Consider the following 19,652-nt stretch of genomic DNA (forward strand, 5'->3'; position numbering starts at 1 on the left):
ACGTGCAATCCATACTGGGCCTAACACCGTCTGAGCCTGCCTCATGCTGTATAGACATATATTTTGAATGTGTACGCTATCCATACATGTTATCCAGGGATACCGTACCCTTTCTAACCTTTGTGCAATCACGTGCAATCCATACTGGGCCTAACACCGTCTGAGCCTGCCTCATGCTGTATAGACATATATTTTGAATGTGTACGCTATCCATACATGTTATCCAGGGATACGGTACCCTTTCTAACCTTTGTGCAATGACGTGCAATCCATACTGGGCCTAACACCGTCTGAGCCTGCCTCATGCTGTATAGACATATATTTTGAATGTGTACGCTATCCATACATGTTATCCGGGGATACGGTACCCTTTCTAACCTTTGTGCAATGATGTGCAATCCATACTGGGCCTAACACGTCTGAGCCTGCCTCATGCTGTATAGACATATATTTTGAATGTGTACGCTATCCATACATGTTATCCGGGGATACGGTACCCCTTCTAACCTTTGTGCAATGACGTGCAATCCATACTGGGCCTAACACCGTCTGAGCCTGCCTCATGCTGTATAGACATATATTTTGAATGTGTACGCTATCCATACATGTTATCCAGGGATACGGTACGATTTCTAACCTTTGTGCAATGACGTGCAATCCATACTGGGCCTAACACCGTCTGAGCCTGCCTCATGCTGTATAGACATATATTTTGAATGTGTACGCTATCCATACATGTTATCCGGGGATACGGTACCCCTTCTAACCTTTGTGCAATGACGTGCAATCCATACTGGGCCTAACACCGTCTGAGCCTGCCTCATGCTGTATAGACATGTATTTTGAATGTGTACGCTATCCATACATGTTATCCAGGGATACGGTACCCTTTCTAACCTTTGTGCAATGACGAGCAATCCATACTGGGCCTAACACCGTCTGAGCCTGCCTCATGCTGTATAGACATATATTTTGAATGTGTACGCTATCCATACATGTTATCCGGGGATACGGTACCCTTTCTAACCTTTGTGCAATGATGTGCAATCCATACTGGGCCTAACACCGTCTGAGCCTGCCTCATGCTGTATAGACATATATTTTGAATGTGTACGCTATCCATACATGTTATCCGGGGATACGGTACCCCTTCTAACCTTTGTGCAATGACGTGCAATCCATACTGGGCCTAACACCGTCTGAGCCTGCCTCATGCTGTATAGACATATATTTTGAATGTGTACGCTATCCATACATGTTATCCAGGGATACGGTACCCTTTCTAACCTTTGTGCAATGACGTGCAATCCATACTGGGCCTAACACCGTCTGAGCCTGCCTCATGCTGTATAGACATATATTTTGAATGTGTACGCTATCCATACATGTTATCCGGGGATACGGTACCCCTTCTAACCTTTGTGCAATGACGTGCAATCCATACTGGGCCTAACACCGTCTGAGCCTGCCTCATGCTGTATAGACATATATTTTGAATGTGTACGCTATCCATACATGTTATCCAGGGATACGGTACCCTTTCTAACCTTTGTGCAATCACGTGCAATCCATACTGGGCGTGAGAACGGCTGGCGAGCTGTTAAGCAAGCTACAGCACCTGTCCAGACAAGTACAGGGATTCCCTAGCGAGGAGACTTATTTGATTGTTTTCTATGTTGGGACAGCAATTTTTGGGGAGCACTATACTCTGGAGAATGATAGATGGGGCCCACCATACACTGGAACATTCCAAAGGTGGACATCAGACACTGGAGCAGCATTTACAGGGCCCATTATACACTAGAGCATTAGAAATGGGGCCCATTATGTTTGGAGCATTATTTGGGCCCATAAGACAGTGGAGCTTCATCCATGGGGACCAACATATACTGTAGCATTATGTGGAGCTCATCATATACTGTTTCAAACATTATATGGGACCAATGATTTTGTATGGAGAAATAGATGGGCCTCGTCATGAGATGTAAAAAGTGAGGTATTTTTCTTTGTACTATACCGCTATTTCTCTGCCGTATCGGAGCATGATGAGTTGTGGTATGTGTTAAAGGGGCGCTCTTTCGCCCAGGGCACATGAAAACCTGCAGCCAGCCCTCCCCCCCCACAAATTTAGCCAAATAACCCCCATTTTTCAGTGCGTAACTTGTATTATGAAGTTAATTAAGGTTGACAAGCTTAAGTAAGAAGAATTGATGCTTTTGGCATTCAAATGGGCACTGTAGGTGTGTTTCCTGTCCTCCTCTCACTGCCGACTTTTATTCCCCATTGACTTACATTGGGTTTCGTGTTTCGGGACGACCCCGACTTTTCCCTATAATCGGACGATCTTGCTCGACCCGACTTTTGGAAAAGTCGGGTTTCACGAAACGAAACGCGACCCTAAAAAAGCAAAAGTCGCTCAACTCTAGTGGCAGTCTTTCTGAACACCATGCCCACTTTGCTAAAAAGACTAGATTTATGTACAGAGAAGAGGATGTCATATCGCAGGAATGGAAAAGCTCGGGAGGAAAATGAAAACATAGCCTTCATTCAAGAGAACAGCGACAGTTACACCAGCTCACACGGGATATATTCACTGCAAGTGACAGGTCTTATTTAAGGGTGGCCACATCTGTAGTTTACAATCCAGTATCAAGACTGGGATATTTATTCTTACTCTCAGTAGTAGCTTGGTAATTACACCTGATCCAGTGGCCATAATGTTTAGATGTGGGATGGTCCAGGTTCTCACTATAGATTATATCATTCCCAGAATAAAGTCTTTGAATAATGGAGCCACATATTTAATTCTAGAGAAGGATGAGCAGCCAGTTTCTTGTGCCCATTCCTCCCACATAATTGACATTACATCTTCAATGTGGATGGTCATATTAGATCAAGGAATTCTTCAGACTCTTAATAAAAATTTGGGATGGATGCAGGCACAACTCCCCAGCAGGTTTTGGTGTTTTTCTGAGCTCCTGTCATTTTTCTCCTCCAGGTGCAAACATCCAAGAGACAAGAACTCTCTGTTCCTTTCACTACTGACGTTCGACAAACAGCGAGATCCTGAGCTCCTGGTTATCAGGATAAGTGGTTTGACTGTGATGACAAAATGACAGTTCAGGAGAAAAAAAAGGCAAGAATAAGCTTAATAGTTCAGAGCATTGAGAAAAAACTTATATCCTTTATATTTATTGTTCACATAGAGGTAATGCATACATACAACACATATGGACAAAAGTATGTGCCCCCTCCACATTATACCTCCAGGAGCTTTTCTGACCTCCCGTTCTACATCAATAGACTTCAATATGGAGACTGTCTCTCTGCAGATATAATGACTCCTGCTCTTCTGGGAAATCGTTCTACAAGATTTTGGACTCGTCTGTGGAGATTTTTTTGCCCCTTCATCCAGAAGTACATTTGTGAGGTCATACACTGATGTCAAGTTTTGGAGGGCTCACAATCTTTGTTATAGGTGTTGGATGGGGTTGAGGTTGGGATTCCTTGTCCTGGTCATGTTCTTCCACCAAACTCCCCCAACTATGCCTTTATGAATCTTGTGCACTGGACGCAGTCAATGAGAACAGAAATGGGTCTTCCCCAAACTGTTCCCACAAAGCTGGAAACTACAATTGCCCACAATGTCTGGTACTGAAGGATTAAGATTTCCCTTCACTAGAACAAGGGGGATGAGGCCGACCCCTGATAACAAGCCTATAGCATTATCCTCCTCCACCAAACTGTACAGCGGGCACAATACAATCAGGGGGTAAAGCTCTCCTGGTGTCACCAATCAAAGACTCGTCCATCAGATGCAGATAGAGAAGTGTAATCCGTCACTGCACGGAACATGTTTCCTCCAGAGTTCAGTGGTGGTGGCTTTACAACACTTCATCTGAAGGTCCACATTGTGATTGCTGATGTATGGCTGCATGCAGCTGCTTGACCAAGGTAAACCTATACTAAACTTATACTAGAACACTGCTGATGTTAATGCCAGAGGATGTTTGGAGTCAGTGAATCTTTGGTGACTTTTATGCCCCACAACACTTATCATCCCTGCTCTGTAACTTTACATGATTGAGGTGTAGTTCATGATCGGGGAGTATTTAGGAGGGAAGAAATGTCATGAAGAGACTTGTTACACCGGTGGCTCCTATTACAGGACCATACTGGATTTCTGTAAAAACGAGCCATTCTTTCACAAATATTAGTAAAGGCAGACTGCATGCCTTGATGCAGGATTTTTTTTTACAGTGGTGGCAATGGGGCTGAAAGAAAAACCTGAACTCAAGGCATGCGTCCTAGTACTTTTCTTTTAAAAATTGTACATGCAAAATAACACATATATGGCCACTTAATCAGAGACACATGCCCTTTCATGACTTCCCTATATTGAAATTAGACACGTGACCCCAGAGTGCAGAATAATATCAAGTGATCATTTTTCCAGTTACAGTGTGAATCAATATTAGAATGGGAAATCAACTGATCTAAGTATTCTCTAACAAGGCATGATCATCAGTAGAGATGAGCGAACCCGAACTGTAAAGTTCGGGGTTCGTACTGGACATCCAGTGTCCGGTGCTGAACTCCTGGAAGACCTTTTTAGTGTTCGGAGCTCAGGGTGAAGTTCGGGTGGGAGAGAGAGATTCCTTTGACAGCCCCATAGCACTTACTACAATCATTTTACAACACCAAAGTTTGTGTCCCCATTAAAGCGAATCTGTCAAAACATTTTTCGAGTATCAGCTGCTGGCACCGCCATCAGGGGCTTATCTACAGCATTTTGTCTTGGTCCGATGGGTGTTGCGGTCCGGTGCCTCCCATCTTCTAACTGTGACATCCTCCTCTTTGCCGCCTGTCTTGGCTCCTGCGCAGGCGCACTGCTCTGCCCTGTTGAGGGCAGAGCAGAATACTGCAGTGCGCAGGCACCGGACCTCTCCCGCGACACCCATCAGACCCGAACCGGACCCAGACCGCCCCTGGGTGAGTATAATCTAACTCATTTTTCTTATCTTTCAGGTTACATCGGGGGGCTTATTTACAGCATTAGAGAATGCTGTAGATAAGCCCCTGATGGCTTTGCCGGCAGCTGATACTCAAAAAATGGGGTGACAGATGCCCTTTAACTTCTATCGGGTTGGGATTTTGGTTAAAGTTTGGGTAAAGATCTGGTACCCGAACCGAACTTTGGACTAATGTTCGGTAGAATTCGAGGAACTCAAACTCCAAACCTTGTTGAGTTTGTTCACCTGCAAACCTTGTTGGGTTTTCCTAAGCAATAGAGAAAGGGGATCCTGTAGATGAAGCAATTAACCCATAGAAAGAGTGCAAGGATGATGTTAAGGCAATAGAGAGATAACGCTTTCTCATTGTCTTTTCTCATTAGCAATTACTATATTTGCTCATTATTTATTCTTATTATCAAAAAACATCATTTTCTAATTATTTATTTTGCCAATTAAATTCTGTCACAACTGTATGACCAATGCACATCCCTACATGCTTTTACTTGTTAATTATCTACATTTATGTGCTATCACTTGCTTATTATCTATTTTTACAAGCAAGTGATGTCATGTTCTTGTCATTACCTGTTCTCATCCGCTCATTTTTTATTCACTTCATCAAATTTTGTCACTTGTCTTTTCCCATCAGAAAGTGTTCTCCATTGCTCATAACATATTCTCACTATTTTTATAAGCAAGTGCTGTCGCTTGCTCATGATCTACTCTCATGATCACAAGCTGTCAGTTGCTTAATATCTTGTCAATTGTTGCATCTTTTATTAGGTGCTTTCACTAGCTCATTACCCATTATCATCAAATGTTATCACTTGCTCATTATCTATTCACATAAGTCCATAGTGTCACTTGTTCATTGTCTACCCTTATAGGCACATGCTGTAATCTGTTCATTATTATGCTCAACAGCAGGTGCCCAAACTTTCTAATTATCTCCATTAATTAGTAAGTGCTTTCACTTGCTTATTCTCACAAGCAAGTTCTGCTTCTATCTCATTACCTATTCTCAACTTCAAGTACTGTAAATGTATTAATTGCCTATTCTTATAAGCATATACTGTTACTTGATCATTATCTATGGTCTTCCTTCAGCGCATGCTCTCACTTGATTATTCACTTTCAGTAGTAAGTGCTGTCACTTGCTTATTATCTGTTCTAATCGCTGTTCCTGGTCTTATTTTTCTCCTCAACGGAGACTGGATTTGCTATATAGGAGTTTTTTAAGCATTTCTGCAACAGAAATTATGTATTGCACATCCATGTACAGAACACTATCAGAAATGCTGACATTTGACAGTGCTTTTAGCCAAGCGGCAACACAAAAGGTTTTCACTTTAGGTTTCAATCTGGTCAATACTCCTGTCTTTGAATCCTGAAAATACAATTAATCCATTTATTGCAAAGAGTCGCATACCAACCTGCCCATTGTTTGAAATTGGCACAAATCATTGCTTATTTTATGTACTTGCCGAAAGAGCGAAAATTACATTTCCACTTCGGTTCTACTGCTTTTGCCAGTATTGTATTGTGAATTGATGTAAAGATTACTGCTTTGGAGAAACCATTACTAATCATCTTTCCTATTGTGACTTCATGTGACAATGAATGATGCCACTGCCAAGAATCAGCAGAAGGAACCAGGGACCCCATAAGCTGATGCGTCCTCTCTGCATAATGTGTCTCTTGAACCGCATGGACCATGTATGCAGCATAAAGGCTGATTTGCTAATGTCCAGATACCAGAAAGGAGAAATTGGTTGTGCCAGGAAATGGTCCAGCTTCTCAATATAATACTCCCTGACATTGTCCCCTCTGGGGCCAGTTTGGGAGTCTGCACATTGGGCTTCCTGCATATGCAGTGAAGAGTTTTTATACAGCAGGAAACCTTTGGCTTTAGGCAGGAGCTGTTATAAGATATTTGTCCTGTTCAGGTGCACAAAGGAGCAAGGTGATGGAGTGTAGGAGTCTTCCTCCCTTATGCAATGTTATAGTCAAAGCTGTCACCACCCAGCAGACTGAGCAACTTTCATGAGTGTTGTTACAGTAATCTTCAATACTGAGAGCATAGGAGAACAATATACTATCCTGACAAACACTCCCCCCGTATGTCCTAAAGGGTTTACTGTTAAACACATTCAGGGTAACGCCAGCTAAACATTTATAGGAATTCAAAAATAACTAAAGGGATTGTCCGATCCAAATCGATGTCTGCAGTCACTCTGTGTGACAGCAGACTTATGAATCCCCCCAGAGCATGCACTGTGCGCTGTGGTGATTTGTAGGTTTCTGCTGTCACTAGCTCATTATCTACAGTATTTTCCTAGAAAATGCTGCCAATTGCAGATTACTTATTCTCACAATTGCTTATTCTTCAGTTTCATTATCAAATGTCAGTTGTTCATTAGTATTCTCATCAGTGAATTGCCAATTACTCATGATCTACTCTCACAAATTTTCAAAGCAAGTATTGTCACTCTCTCATTATCTATTCTCATGAGCTTATGGTGTCACTTGTTTATTATCTATTTTTTTAAAGAAGCACTCCCCCTAACGTTTTTATTGATTAAATGTGTGTATGTATATGTAATGTAGTGTGAATGTAGTAATATACTTACCTACTACTGCTGTCTCCAGTGTCCAGCTCTGGTCTCCTGCTTTACTGAGTGACGCCACCACATATGAGACTATCCGGCTCATTCTATACTTCATTCATGAGCTAGAAGTCACTTTTAAGCCCCCTTTTTTGTGTCCATAAGTATTGTAAATACGGACACACACTGTATACAATGGTGGTGCGCATATGTCAGGTTTTTCACATGGACCCATAGACATGTCAGTTTTGTATCAGCAACACAGACAAAATTTTTGCTGCGCTTGTGCACACTGATGACACACAGATTACATCCATGTGTCATGAGCATGACATATACCGGTGGCTGGGAAAAAGCGGTATAGTTCAACCTGTTCCCAGGAGCCGGGGGCTGAAGGCAGATATCATCATTGTCACTTGGTCTCCCTGAAAACAGTGCGATTGTAAGAGGAAGAACAAGAATGGGTATACCTCTCTCGCACCGGTTCCAGAACTACCGGGACTGTCGCCATGCTAAAAGGCGCTGAGCATGGGAAAAGAGTCAGAGTCCAGGCGGGAAAGCTAAGCGGACAGTCGGGCGCAGTGTCAGCTGCGAGAGCAGAGCATCCATTGAGCGTAGGCCGACTTGACAGACCCTCTGTCTACCAGTCCACTGTGGGTGGACGACAGACTGCCGGCTCCCCGCTTACCTCCGTGTCTGGAGGTGACTCCTATTTGGAATCAGAGACTGTAACGTGCGTGCGGTGCAGTGAGAGGCAGGTGACTAGGCCAGAGCCTCTTAGCCAGGTACCTGCATACACCGCAGAGCGAAATCTCGTTCCGGCAGTCCCTCATACTGGTCTGAGCGCAGCGTGTGGCATACGTGAGTGTGGTAACTTCCCTGAACCTTCAAGGCTGCTTCACCCCCTCCGTGGACTGGAACCCCTTCCTCAACAGACACCTCAGAGATGATACGTGCTGCTGTTGTCGGTGCCACCGTTGGAGAACCGTGACGCTGCAATCAAGAAGACTACAGACTGATAAGGTTGTTCTTTTCCTTCCTATTGAACTCTCGTTCATTCCTGCCCTTCCTTGTTCAAACTGCCTAGTCCTGTCCCTTGTCCTATCATACCCCCCCGTGTCCTACCACTCCTTGCGCGGAGTATACTTGTTGTTAATAAAACCCTGTTAACTCTTGATCTGCTTCCTGTCCGTGACGACATTCAACATTCCTGCGATTATTTACATGACCATGCAACAATGATGGGAGTTGTACTCAGCACCCGCTGTATCCCTCCTGTGTAAAATAAAGAATTAAATAGAATTAAATTTAAAAAAATGGCTTGGGCTTCTGAGTAATTTTCATAACCAGAAGAGGGAAGGCCCACGGCTGTAGGCTGATGTTAATATTCTGGGATATGAGACAATATTCCAAAAGGTTTCCAGGCTATTAATAACAGCTCACAGCTGTTTGCTTAGCCTTCACTGGTGAGTTTACGGGGACACCAAAAATACAATGACATAGATCCCCCTACAAAGTCAAATGAGCAAATGCTAAACAGACAGCTGTGAGTTGATATTAATAGCCAGGGAAAGAACCAGTGAAATTGTCCATCCTCCCAGGCTAAGAACATCAAGCCTCAGCCGCCCCAGAAATCTGGTGCTTTGCCTCGCTCACGGCGCTCATGATGATCTCATTGAGGTAACCAGAGTTCATTGTCCTGGCTTACAGTGAAATGACCATGGGAACAGTGACTGACAAGAACCTCTATGACATCCCCGCTTATCATTAAAGCTGCAATGGCAGCAGCTCATTTTATCCCAGTTTACAGTGTGAACGTCGTCGCATCATGTCACCATTCATTTTGAAAATGAGATGTCGCAGAGATGGATTACGGCATGAAATAGTATGGATTATCTTCACTTGAGACTTATTATTTTCATTTTTTACAGGGGACAAGGGCTTCAATGGATTAGGTATAATGTATAGTACAGTGAGTATAACTGTGATTTTTATTTTGAAATAAATGTGTGAAATAGGGTGTTGAATTTTATTACAAATAAAGGATGTTTCTCTTGCTGTGTGTTTATTTCAATACTTACTATGTGATTAGTAAGTGGAGCATCTTATAGACGCCTCTCCATTACTAACCCCTGGGCTTGATGACAATACAAAGCTGACATCAACCTTAACCATATTACTCTACTTACCACTACAAATTTGGCGCATCTTATGAATGCACAATTCCTGGGGAGGCTGAGGACTGATGTTGGCAGTCTGGGAGAAAGTGACAGACAGTTTCTCTGGCCCCTTCCCAGTATTAATATCAGTCCACAGCTGACTGTTCAGCCTCTGCTGGTTTGACTTAATAGAGGGAAAAGGGGCATAACTACCATGGTCACAGGAGTCACCACTGCGGCCGGGCCCGTGGGAGTCAGGGGCCCGGCAGGCATATCTCCCAATCGTCCCGATTCTCGCGGGACAGTCTCATTTTTGACCCCCCCCGCATCCCGCACTGCACTGAGCCGCCACCCCCCCATGGACCCCATCCTCGCCCTCCTGCAGAGATCCACCGCACTGACAGCAGCCTGTTGCTAGGCTGTTTTCTCCAATGTGCGCACAGGACCTGTGATGAGGTCACAGGAGGGGGAGTCAGGGATCACATGATCAGGAGCCTCTGTGTGTCTGCTGTGCTAGTTGTCATGGTGCTGGATGAGGTAAAGTTTATGTGTGGGGTCAGGAGGGGTTTACAGGGTGGATGTAGCAGAGCTGTGTGTGTACAATTTTGGACAGAGTGGAGCCATGTGTGTAGAAGGTGTACGGAGCGGAGCCGTGTGTGTACGAGGTGTACGGAGCGGAGCTGTTTGTGTACGAGGTGTACGGAGCAGAGCTGTGTGTATACGATGTGTACAGAGCGGAGCCGTGTGTGTACGAGGTGTACCGAGCAGAGCCGTGTGTGTACGAGGTGAGCGGACATTAACAGTGGAATGATGTTTCATGTCCATGATGATATACTGAGTCACTTTTATGGGACATACAGTACTTATTTTCTAATTGCTGTCTCCCTGTTTGATACATTGTCGCAAGCAGATTTGTATTTCCTGCGATTTCCGTGCCGCTATCACAGCAACTTATGGGTTGCAATTTGAGATGGGTGGACCCCTAGATGTTCGGATCTGGTGGGTTCTGCCGAACAGTTGCAAAAACCTTGGGTTTGGGTACCAGAACAGTACCCGGTCCCGAACCCAGGGGCATGGAGCTGTGATCGGTGGTATAAAGTTTACCCCTGGTGACTGGTGTCAGCTGATGAGACTACTGCTCCCATCAGCTGATACTTGCTGCCACTAATAAAAGGGAGAGCAGGAGCGGCGGTTAGGAGTCTTAGTCAGCCGGCTCCTGTGCTGTAAACAAATAATTTTAAATAAACAGCGTGGGTTCCCCTGTGTTTTTGGTGACATCAAGGTCACATCAACTCCACAAATATGAACCCCCTTGCCACCGCTACAGGACAAGTGGTAAGACAAGTGCCAGAATTGGCGCATCTAATTGATGTGCCTTTTCTGGGCAGCTGTGGGATGCTATTTTTAGGCAGGGGGATCAATATCCATGGCTCCTTACCAGCCTGATCGTATCAGTCAACAGCTGTCTGCTTTAACAAAGCTGGTTGTAAAAATGGTGGGGGAACCACACGCTGTTTTTTTAAATTATTTATTTAAATAATTAAAAAAACAATGTGGGGAACCCTCTATTCTTGATAACTAGCCTTGCTAACGCTGACAGCTGAGGGCTGCAGCCCCCAGCTATGAGTTTTGCCTGGCCGATTATCAAAAATACAGGGGAACCCATGCCAGAATTCTTTTTAATTATTTTTTTACAGCGAAGGTATGGCTGATGAATACTCCCATCAGCCACTCCTGCTCTCACTGTTATTAGCAGCTGCAGGTGTCGAATGATGGGAGCAGTAGTCTCATCAGCCGACACAAGAGACCGGAGGTAAACTTTTTACCTCTGATCACAGCTGAACGCTCCCTCTGTCATTTGACAGCATGGGAATCATGGCTGTCTGACCAGTGGTGATGATTTTACCGCCGATCAGAAGCGGTGTTTGCCGCGCGGTCATGCACATGACAGTGCAACAAACACCTGGTGTTCAGGGGGCCGAACCTGAACAGTAACATGGACTTCCTGGTGAAAACCGTGTTCGGTGTCCGTGCCAGAACAATAGGTGCTCGGTATGGATGTCGAACTTTACTGTTTGGGTTTGCCCATGTCTAGTTGCAATGAGGCAATATCCACAGTCAAATAGTGGTAATGTTTTTCCGCTATAGTGCAATTTTTTTTCTGTGTATCCTCAGCGCTTGGCCACGTTCACACGTTCAGTATTTGGTCAGTATTTTACAACAGTATTTGTAAGTCAAAATCGGGAGCAGAACAATCAGAGGAAAAGTGACTCACCCCCAGAGGCCGTGGGGTACTCGGTGCCGGGCCCATTGACTTCAATGGGAGATGTAACAGTGGCTGTGACCCGGTCCGTGACCTCAGGCGGTCAAAGTAAAAAGGGGTAGAGTGATGGGGATAAAGTTGTTGAGATGATTCGTGATGCCACCTGTGGTTTCTGGTCAGTTTGACCAGCGCTGCAGGGTTGCTTCTCTGGGACAGATGGTGTGGTGCAGCAATGATGTTGAAGCTCCCCACAGGTGGAGCTGTAGTCCCAGGGCAGAGTAGATGAGGTTGGCAAGTGGGGAGATGATGTAAAGAAGTAGAAGTAGCAGAGCCGGGTGTAAGGCGCAAGAATAAGTGGAGGACACAAGGGCATGTAGTTCCAAGGCTTTACTCTCAGATCCCCACTTCGGCGCCGTGTCCTCCAGGTCAGCCAACTCCCAGGCAAGGTAAAGTACACTTTTCCAGCACTCCTTCAACATGTGCCTTCTCTGAACGTCTCCACACTAGCGCCTAATCTGAAGTACTTGTAGTTGCGTATTAAACTCAAGTTCCTCCTTCTTGATGTTACTTAGAACTCTACTTGTACGGCAGACAGCTGTAGCCTGCTTCGGGGACTCCTTGCTATCATGTCCCGGCTCACCCACGTTGCTGTTGTGCCCCCAAGTCTTAGATGGGAATAAAGTGGTGACGACTTCGATTCCTCCGGTTTCTGCTGCAGGAACATCAGTATCCATACAACCTCGGGGACCGGACCCCGGCCATGCGCTTCAAATTTGAGGAAGGGCTCTGCTGTGACCCTAGTCCTTAGTTCTCTTCTTCTCCTTACGTTCCGTACTAAACTATCCTCCATCTGAAGAATCAGGCTTTCTATGGCTCTTTCCTGTGCCAGCAGCTCCAGGTCACAGGAGTCTGCTGCAGCACTTCCTTCACTCCATCCCTCTCAGGGATCTTCTCTCACAGACTGACCTTTTCCTAACATTCTCCCACTCTCTTGTGCAATCTAAGCTCCACCCACCTCCCAGCACTCTTCGTGTTCCAAGCAGGGAGCCTCAAAGGTTGCTCTACACTACTGGTGTGCGTATGGGATATTAGTGTTGATTGTGAGTCAGGTATCTCCACCTTACCTGGATAGTGGGGTACCACACCTCAGGAGGAGGTGCAGTACCTCTGTGGCGACTGAACCCTCAGAGGCGCCACAAAAGTATAATAGAAACACTTCACCAGTGTCGGACCAGGGTGCCAAGAGCCCACCTGTATCCAACTCTGAGTCCCCACTTTTCAGCTACATGGAAATGTGACATTACCCTCAGTAAAAAACTTATGTAATAATGACCTGGGTAGATTGGTAATTTAATAAGACGCTTCCTTTGTCTGCATGGGTCGCCCTCCCAGGGCTCTGGGGTACTCGGTACCGGGCCGGTGTCAGGGGGATGTGTCACAGCAGCAGTGACCCGGTCCGTGGCCCTGGGCGCCCAAGTAATCAGGGGTGTTGAATGGTGGTTTGTAGTTAATGGAATAGTTCGTGACGCCACCTGTGGTGTTCGGGAAGTGGGATGTTGGGCCAACGCTGCATGCAGATCCTCTGGGGCTGGTGGTGTGTTGCAGCCAAGATGGTGAAGCTCCCCACAGGTGGAGCTGTAGCCCCAGGGCAATGTAGATATAGGGGCAGAGGAGAGGTACAGGCGGTGTTGAGGCTGGTACCCAGATGTAGTGATACAGGGTGTGTTGGCGCAGGAATAATTGGAGGACACCAGGGCATGCAGTTCCAAAGCTTTACTCACTGTCTGTAGCACACACAGTTGCCTGCCTCCGTGCTGTGTCCTCCGGGTCAGGGATTCAGTCAACCTCCAGGTCAGATGGAATGCTCCCTTCCAACACTCCGCCAACATGTGCCTTTCTGATCGTCTCCTCTTATAGCGCCTTTAAGTGTGAAGTACTCCTAGTACTGAGTTACACTGGAGTGCCTCCTGACAGATGTTCCCAAGAACTCTACTTGTACGGCAGACAGCTGTAGCCTACTTTGGGGACTCCTCTCTCCTGAGTCCCGGCTCACTATTCACGTTGCTATTGTGCCCCCAAGTCTTAGATGGGAGTAGTGCATTTACAGCCCACTACTCTACCGGTGTCTGCTGCAGGACCTTCAGTATCCATACAACCTCAGGGACCGGGCCCGGCCTTGCTCTTAGAACTTCTAGGCAGGGTTCTCCTCTAACCCACGTCCTCTCTGTTCCCTTTTACTTCTTCATTCCGTACTAATTCCTCTCTCTCATAGAAGATCAGGTTTCAGTCCAATGTCTTTCTCCTTCTTTCCTTTGCCAGCTGGCTCAGATCACTGAGGCAGCTGCAGCACTCCTTCCTCCATCCCTCTTCCAGGGATCCTCACTCCTCTCTGAGTGACTCTCTCTCACTCACTGACTGACTGACTGACTACTTAAACCCTCCCGCTCTTTATGTATTCTAAACTCCACCCGCCTCCCAGCACGTTTCGTGTTCCAAGCAGGGAGCCACCAAAGGTGCTCTGCTACACTCCAAGTAGGGAGCCGCAATGTGGCTTTGCTGAACTACCATGTTGTGTGGGATGCAAGTGTTGGAGCGTGGTTAGGAGCCTCCAACTCACCTGGATGGTGGGGTACCACACCTCAGGAGGAGGTGCAGTACCTCTGTGGCAACTGAATCCTCTGGGGCGCAACATGTACATAGGGATTCAAGTATATTGTGCCAAGTATTGCTCATATATATACACTATTCCTTCAATGGGGGCCCACCAGAGAATTCTCCTGTTCTCCAGTCCAAGCCGGCACATCACCATTTCTGCATTTTTCGCCCACTCCTGGTTTTAGCTTACAAATGCTGCTATAAAAAACTGACCAAATATTGACCATGTGGACGTGGCCTAATAATAATTCCTGCTCCAGTATTGCCTAGAGCAATTTCTCCCAATTTTATACAAAATACAACAAGAACACCCTCCATAAATTATTACTATATAGAGGCAGCTCTGCATCACAGCTCCTTACAATTTGCAAAATGCCGTAATGCAGCCACGACACTTAAAAACCATAATGTCGACTCCACTGACATTAGGGGCCAAAATCAGATTCCGTTTCCTCTTTACGAACACCCGGCACAGCTCATTATATTGGGTCTTGACATTTTCTATACTATTGCAATTTTCTACCTTATTTTTACATCGAGTTATATCATTACACAATCAGTCAAAAGTAAAACATATCATTTCCAGTAATTGTGTCCCCATTTAGATTTCAAAGCCATAATCTGAATTTTCTAAGGTGAAAGTCTAAAGGAGCACTATTCTTTACACGAGTCGCTTGGAGACCTGCCTGGATGGACTCTGGTCAGTGATTATCACATTCACCGTACTCCATCTCGGTGGGTTTAAACCATTGTTATCAAGATTGTGACTTTCGAGTTGTAAATGCTTTCAGAAATCAAGGTAAAATGACTCAGTTGGCCTTGTTCTATGGTTTCTAAAGACGTATCCTCGTTCAGATGGTGGAGGACTCTCCGCTAACCCCACTCAGCAGCGCAATCAGAACAATTTCTATTATTATAAATTGTATTGTGCGTGGAATTTGGAGACAGAAAATACCTCTCGGGGTCTCGCAATCATCCACTAGATAGAAATCTGAGTCCATGGACTGGAGCTATTAATGTACAATTCTAAGTTCTAGGAGAGTAGAGTATTCATCCACAGTCACACAATTACCCAAGTACCACGCGTGTCTCTGAATAAACAGGGAAGCGGGAAGGAGGCAGAGGGAGGACAGAAATCAAGGTTGACTTTTTTTCCCAGACATCAATTATTCAAGCTCCTTGACTTCCGTGTTGTTATTGTACGCTACCTCTTAAATTACAAACAATCTGTTTTATCCATCGTAACTAAATGGGGAGCCCTGGCCGGCGTGCCGGAGATCAATACGAGTGACGCCTTCACTGCTGTTTTAATGAGATCTCTCTTCCTCTGGAAGCGCTTGTGGGTGCTTTTAGGGACTGAAGATGCACGTAGAAGGCTTGATCAACTCTATGAATAATATTCAATATGTAATTGTTGGAATACTTACTTAACCATCATTTAGCAAACACCTATAACAACAATATGGGGATAACATGATGTATGTTTCCTTGTATAAATGGTGCAATAATTGGGGATAATGCATGACACTGGGTGACAAATTCCCTAAGTGTTGTTCTAGGAGGGGACACAGAAGGAAGAAGGCCCTTGTTCAAGAATAGTACATGAGCCCTTTGTAATCTAAAGGCTCATTATAATGCCCAATTCCACCTGTGTGTGACGTGCAAGTGGACTCCTGATACCAATCATAAGTGGTGTAACTAGAGTCCGATGGGCCCAGTGAAAAATTGGACTTGCCAACCCCTGCATGTTGGTCAGATGTATGGACCCTTATAGTGTTCTAAATCCAATAAGGGAAAACGTGTTGGCCAGTCTGGTTTATAAGTCCCCCATCCTGGTAAAAATGTCCCCCATACTGGGTCCCTTCCTGGTATACATGTTTCCCATCCTGGTATATATGTCCTTCATCTTGAGCCCCTTCCTGGTATATGTCCTCTGTCTTAGTATATATGTTCCTCATCCTGATATATATGTTTTCCATCCTGGGCTTCTTCCTGGTATATATGTTCCCCATGCTGGTATATATGTTTCCCATCATGGGACCCTTCAAATTTGGTATATATGTCGCTTATCCTTCCTGGCCCCTTCCTGATATATATGTTCCCCATCCTGGTATATATGTTTCCCATCCTGATATACAGTGGGGCAAAAAAGTATTTAGTCAGTCAGCAATAGTGCAAGTTCCACCACTTAAAAAGATGAGAGGCGTCTGTAATTTACATCATAGGTAGACCTCAACTATGGGAGACAAACTGAGAAAAAAAAATCCAGAAAATCACATTGTCTGTTTTTTTTTCATTTTATTTGCATATTATGGTGGAAAATAAGTATTTGGTCAGAAACAAGCAATCAAGATTTCTGGCTCTGACAGACCTGTAACTTCTTCTTTAAGAGTCTCCTCTTTCCTCCACTCATTACCTGTAGTAATGGCACCTGTTTAAACTTGTTATCAGTATAAAAAGACACCTGTGCACACCCTCAAACAGTCTGACTCCAAACTCCACTATGGTGAAGACCAAAGAGCTGTCAAAGGACACCAGAAACAAAATTGTAGCCCTGCACCAGGCTGGGAAGACTGAATCTGCAATAGCCAACCAGCTTGGAGTGAAGAAATCAACTGTGGGAGCAATAATTAGAAAATGGAAGACATACAAGACCACTGATAATCTCCCTCGATCTGGTGCTCCACGCAAAATCCCACCCCGTGGGGTCAGAATGATCACAAGAACGGTGAGCAAAAATCCCAGAACCACGGGGGGGAACTAGTGAATGAACTGCAGAGAGCTGGGACCAATGTAACAAGGCCTACCATAAGTAACACACTACGCCACCATGGACTCAGATCCTGCAGTGCCAGACGTGTCCCACTGCTTAAGCCTGTACATGTCCGGGCCCGTCTGAAGCTTGCTAGAGAGCATTTGGATGATCCAGAGGAGTTTTGGGAGAATGTCCTATGGTCTGATGAAACCAAACTGGAACTGTTTGGTAGAAACACAACTTGTCGTGTTTGGAGGAAAAAGAATACTGAGTTGCATCCATCAAACACCATACCTACTGTAAAGCATGGTGGTGGAAACATCATGCTTTGGGGCTGTTTCTCTGCAAAGGGGCCAGGACGACTGATCCGGGTACATGAAAGAATGAATGGGGCCATGTATCGTGAGATTTTGAGTGCAAACCTCCTTCCATCAGCAAGGGCATTGAAGATGAAACGTGGCTGGGTCTTTCAACATGACAATGATCCAAAGCACACCGCCAGGGCAACGAAGGAGTGGCTTCGTAAGAAGCATTTCAAGGTCCTGGAGTGGCCTAGCCAGTCTCCAGATCTCAACCCTATAGAAAACCTTTGGAGGGAGTTGAAAGTCCGTGTTGCCAAGCGAAAAGCCAAAAACATCACTGCTCTAGAGGAGATCTGCATGGAGGAATGGGCCAACATACCAACAACAGTGTGTGGCAACCTTGTGAAGACTTACAGAAAACGTTTGACCTCTGTCATTGCCAACAAAGGATATATCACAAAGTATTGAGATGAAATTTTGTTTCTGACCAAATACTTATTTTCCACCATAATATGCAAATAAAATGAAAAAAAAACAGACAATGTGATTTTCTGGATTTTTTTTTCTCAGTTTGTCTCCCATAGTTGAGGTCTACCTATGATGTAAATTACAGACGCCTCTCATCTTTTTATGTGGTGGAACTTGCACTATTGCTGACTGACTAAATACTTTATTGCCCCACTGTATATGTCCTTCATCTTTGGGCCCTTCCTGGTATATACAGTATGTTCCCCATCCTGGTATATATGTTCCCAATCCTAGTATACTATATATGTTCCTCATTCTGGTATAAATGTCTCCGATCCTGGTATACATCTTGGGCCACATCCTGGTAAATATATCCTTCATCCTGGGCTCCTTCCTGGTATATATGCTTCTCATCCTGGTATATACAGTATGTCTCCCATCCTAGTATTTGTTATTACAAAATTTGTATCTATTTACTTACTTATTTATTGATTTACATTCATTTATGCAATGGGTTTTGGTATTCATGAGTACTTACATTGTGGGAGGTGTCCAAAAAAAGAAGCATGTTTTGGTGCCATTTTTTCTCTTCAAATAGTTCCTATGTGTTCTTTAAACTTGACAAATGGGCCTAAGTTACTCAAAACGCATTGTTTTTGAGAAGCTACAAATAAAAGGAACCAGACTAATACTAAGTTGGGAGTTTTCCACATACTATTTAGTCCCATTTTCCTTTTAATGGTCATCCTACATGGGCTACCATTGTGATATGCTTCTTATACCTGTGGCAAGGGTGACACCACCAACTGTGAAAGACTGGAGTACTTTGGGTATTGCAGGCTGCCTGATAATGTTGTGCCTATTTGGCCCCACCTATCAACGTGAGCACTCATTGGAGACCTTTTTCTAATACCTCTCAGGGTCCAGACATATTTACCAAATGTGGCACTTATCCTTTCTCTCCTTTTAGCTTTTTTGCCTTACAATAAAACCTGTATATAAAATCAGAAATTAAGTTTTTAGGCCCACGCAGGTCTGGTCACTAAGGGGTTGTGAAAGTTTAATAATAATAATAATAATAATAATAATAATAATAATAATAATATCTGTATTTCTATAGCACCAACATATTCCGCAGCATTTTACATTACCGATGGGACTTGTACAGACAATAAAAGACATTACAGAATAACATTAATCACAAAAATCAACAGATACCATGAGGAAATAGGGTGACACGAAAGATGGATGGTAACAAATGCTTTCATTGTTTTGACCAGCCATAATGTAAGAAATCGGGTGTTCATGTAATGCTGCATGAGCTGTCAACCAACCAGTATGTGTAAAAGTACAGACACAGAGGGCTATTAGTTGCATGGAGGGTGAGAAAACATGATACAAGGATCCTGGTTATGAAGAAAATTTTGAA

Source organism: Dendrobates tinctorius, unplaced genomic scaffold (genome assembly GCF_039654945.1).
Source record: "Dendrobates tinctorius isolate UK_male_01 unplaced genomic scaffold, ASM3965494v1 ptg000158l, whole genome shotgun sequence".
Taxonomy (NCBI): Eukaryota; Metazoa; Chordata; class Amphibia; order Anura; family Dendrobatidae; genus Dendrobates; species Dendrobates tinctorius.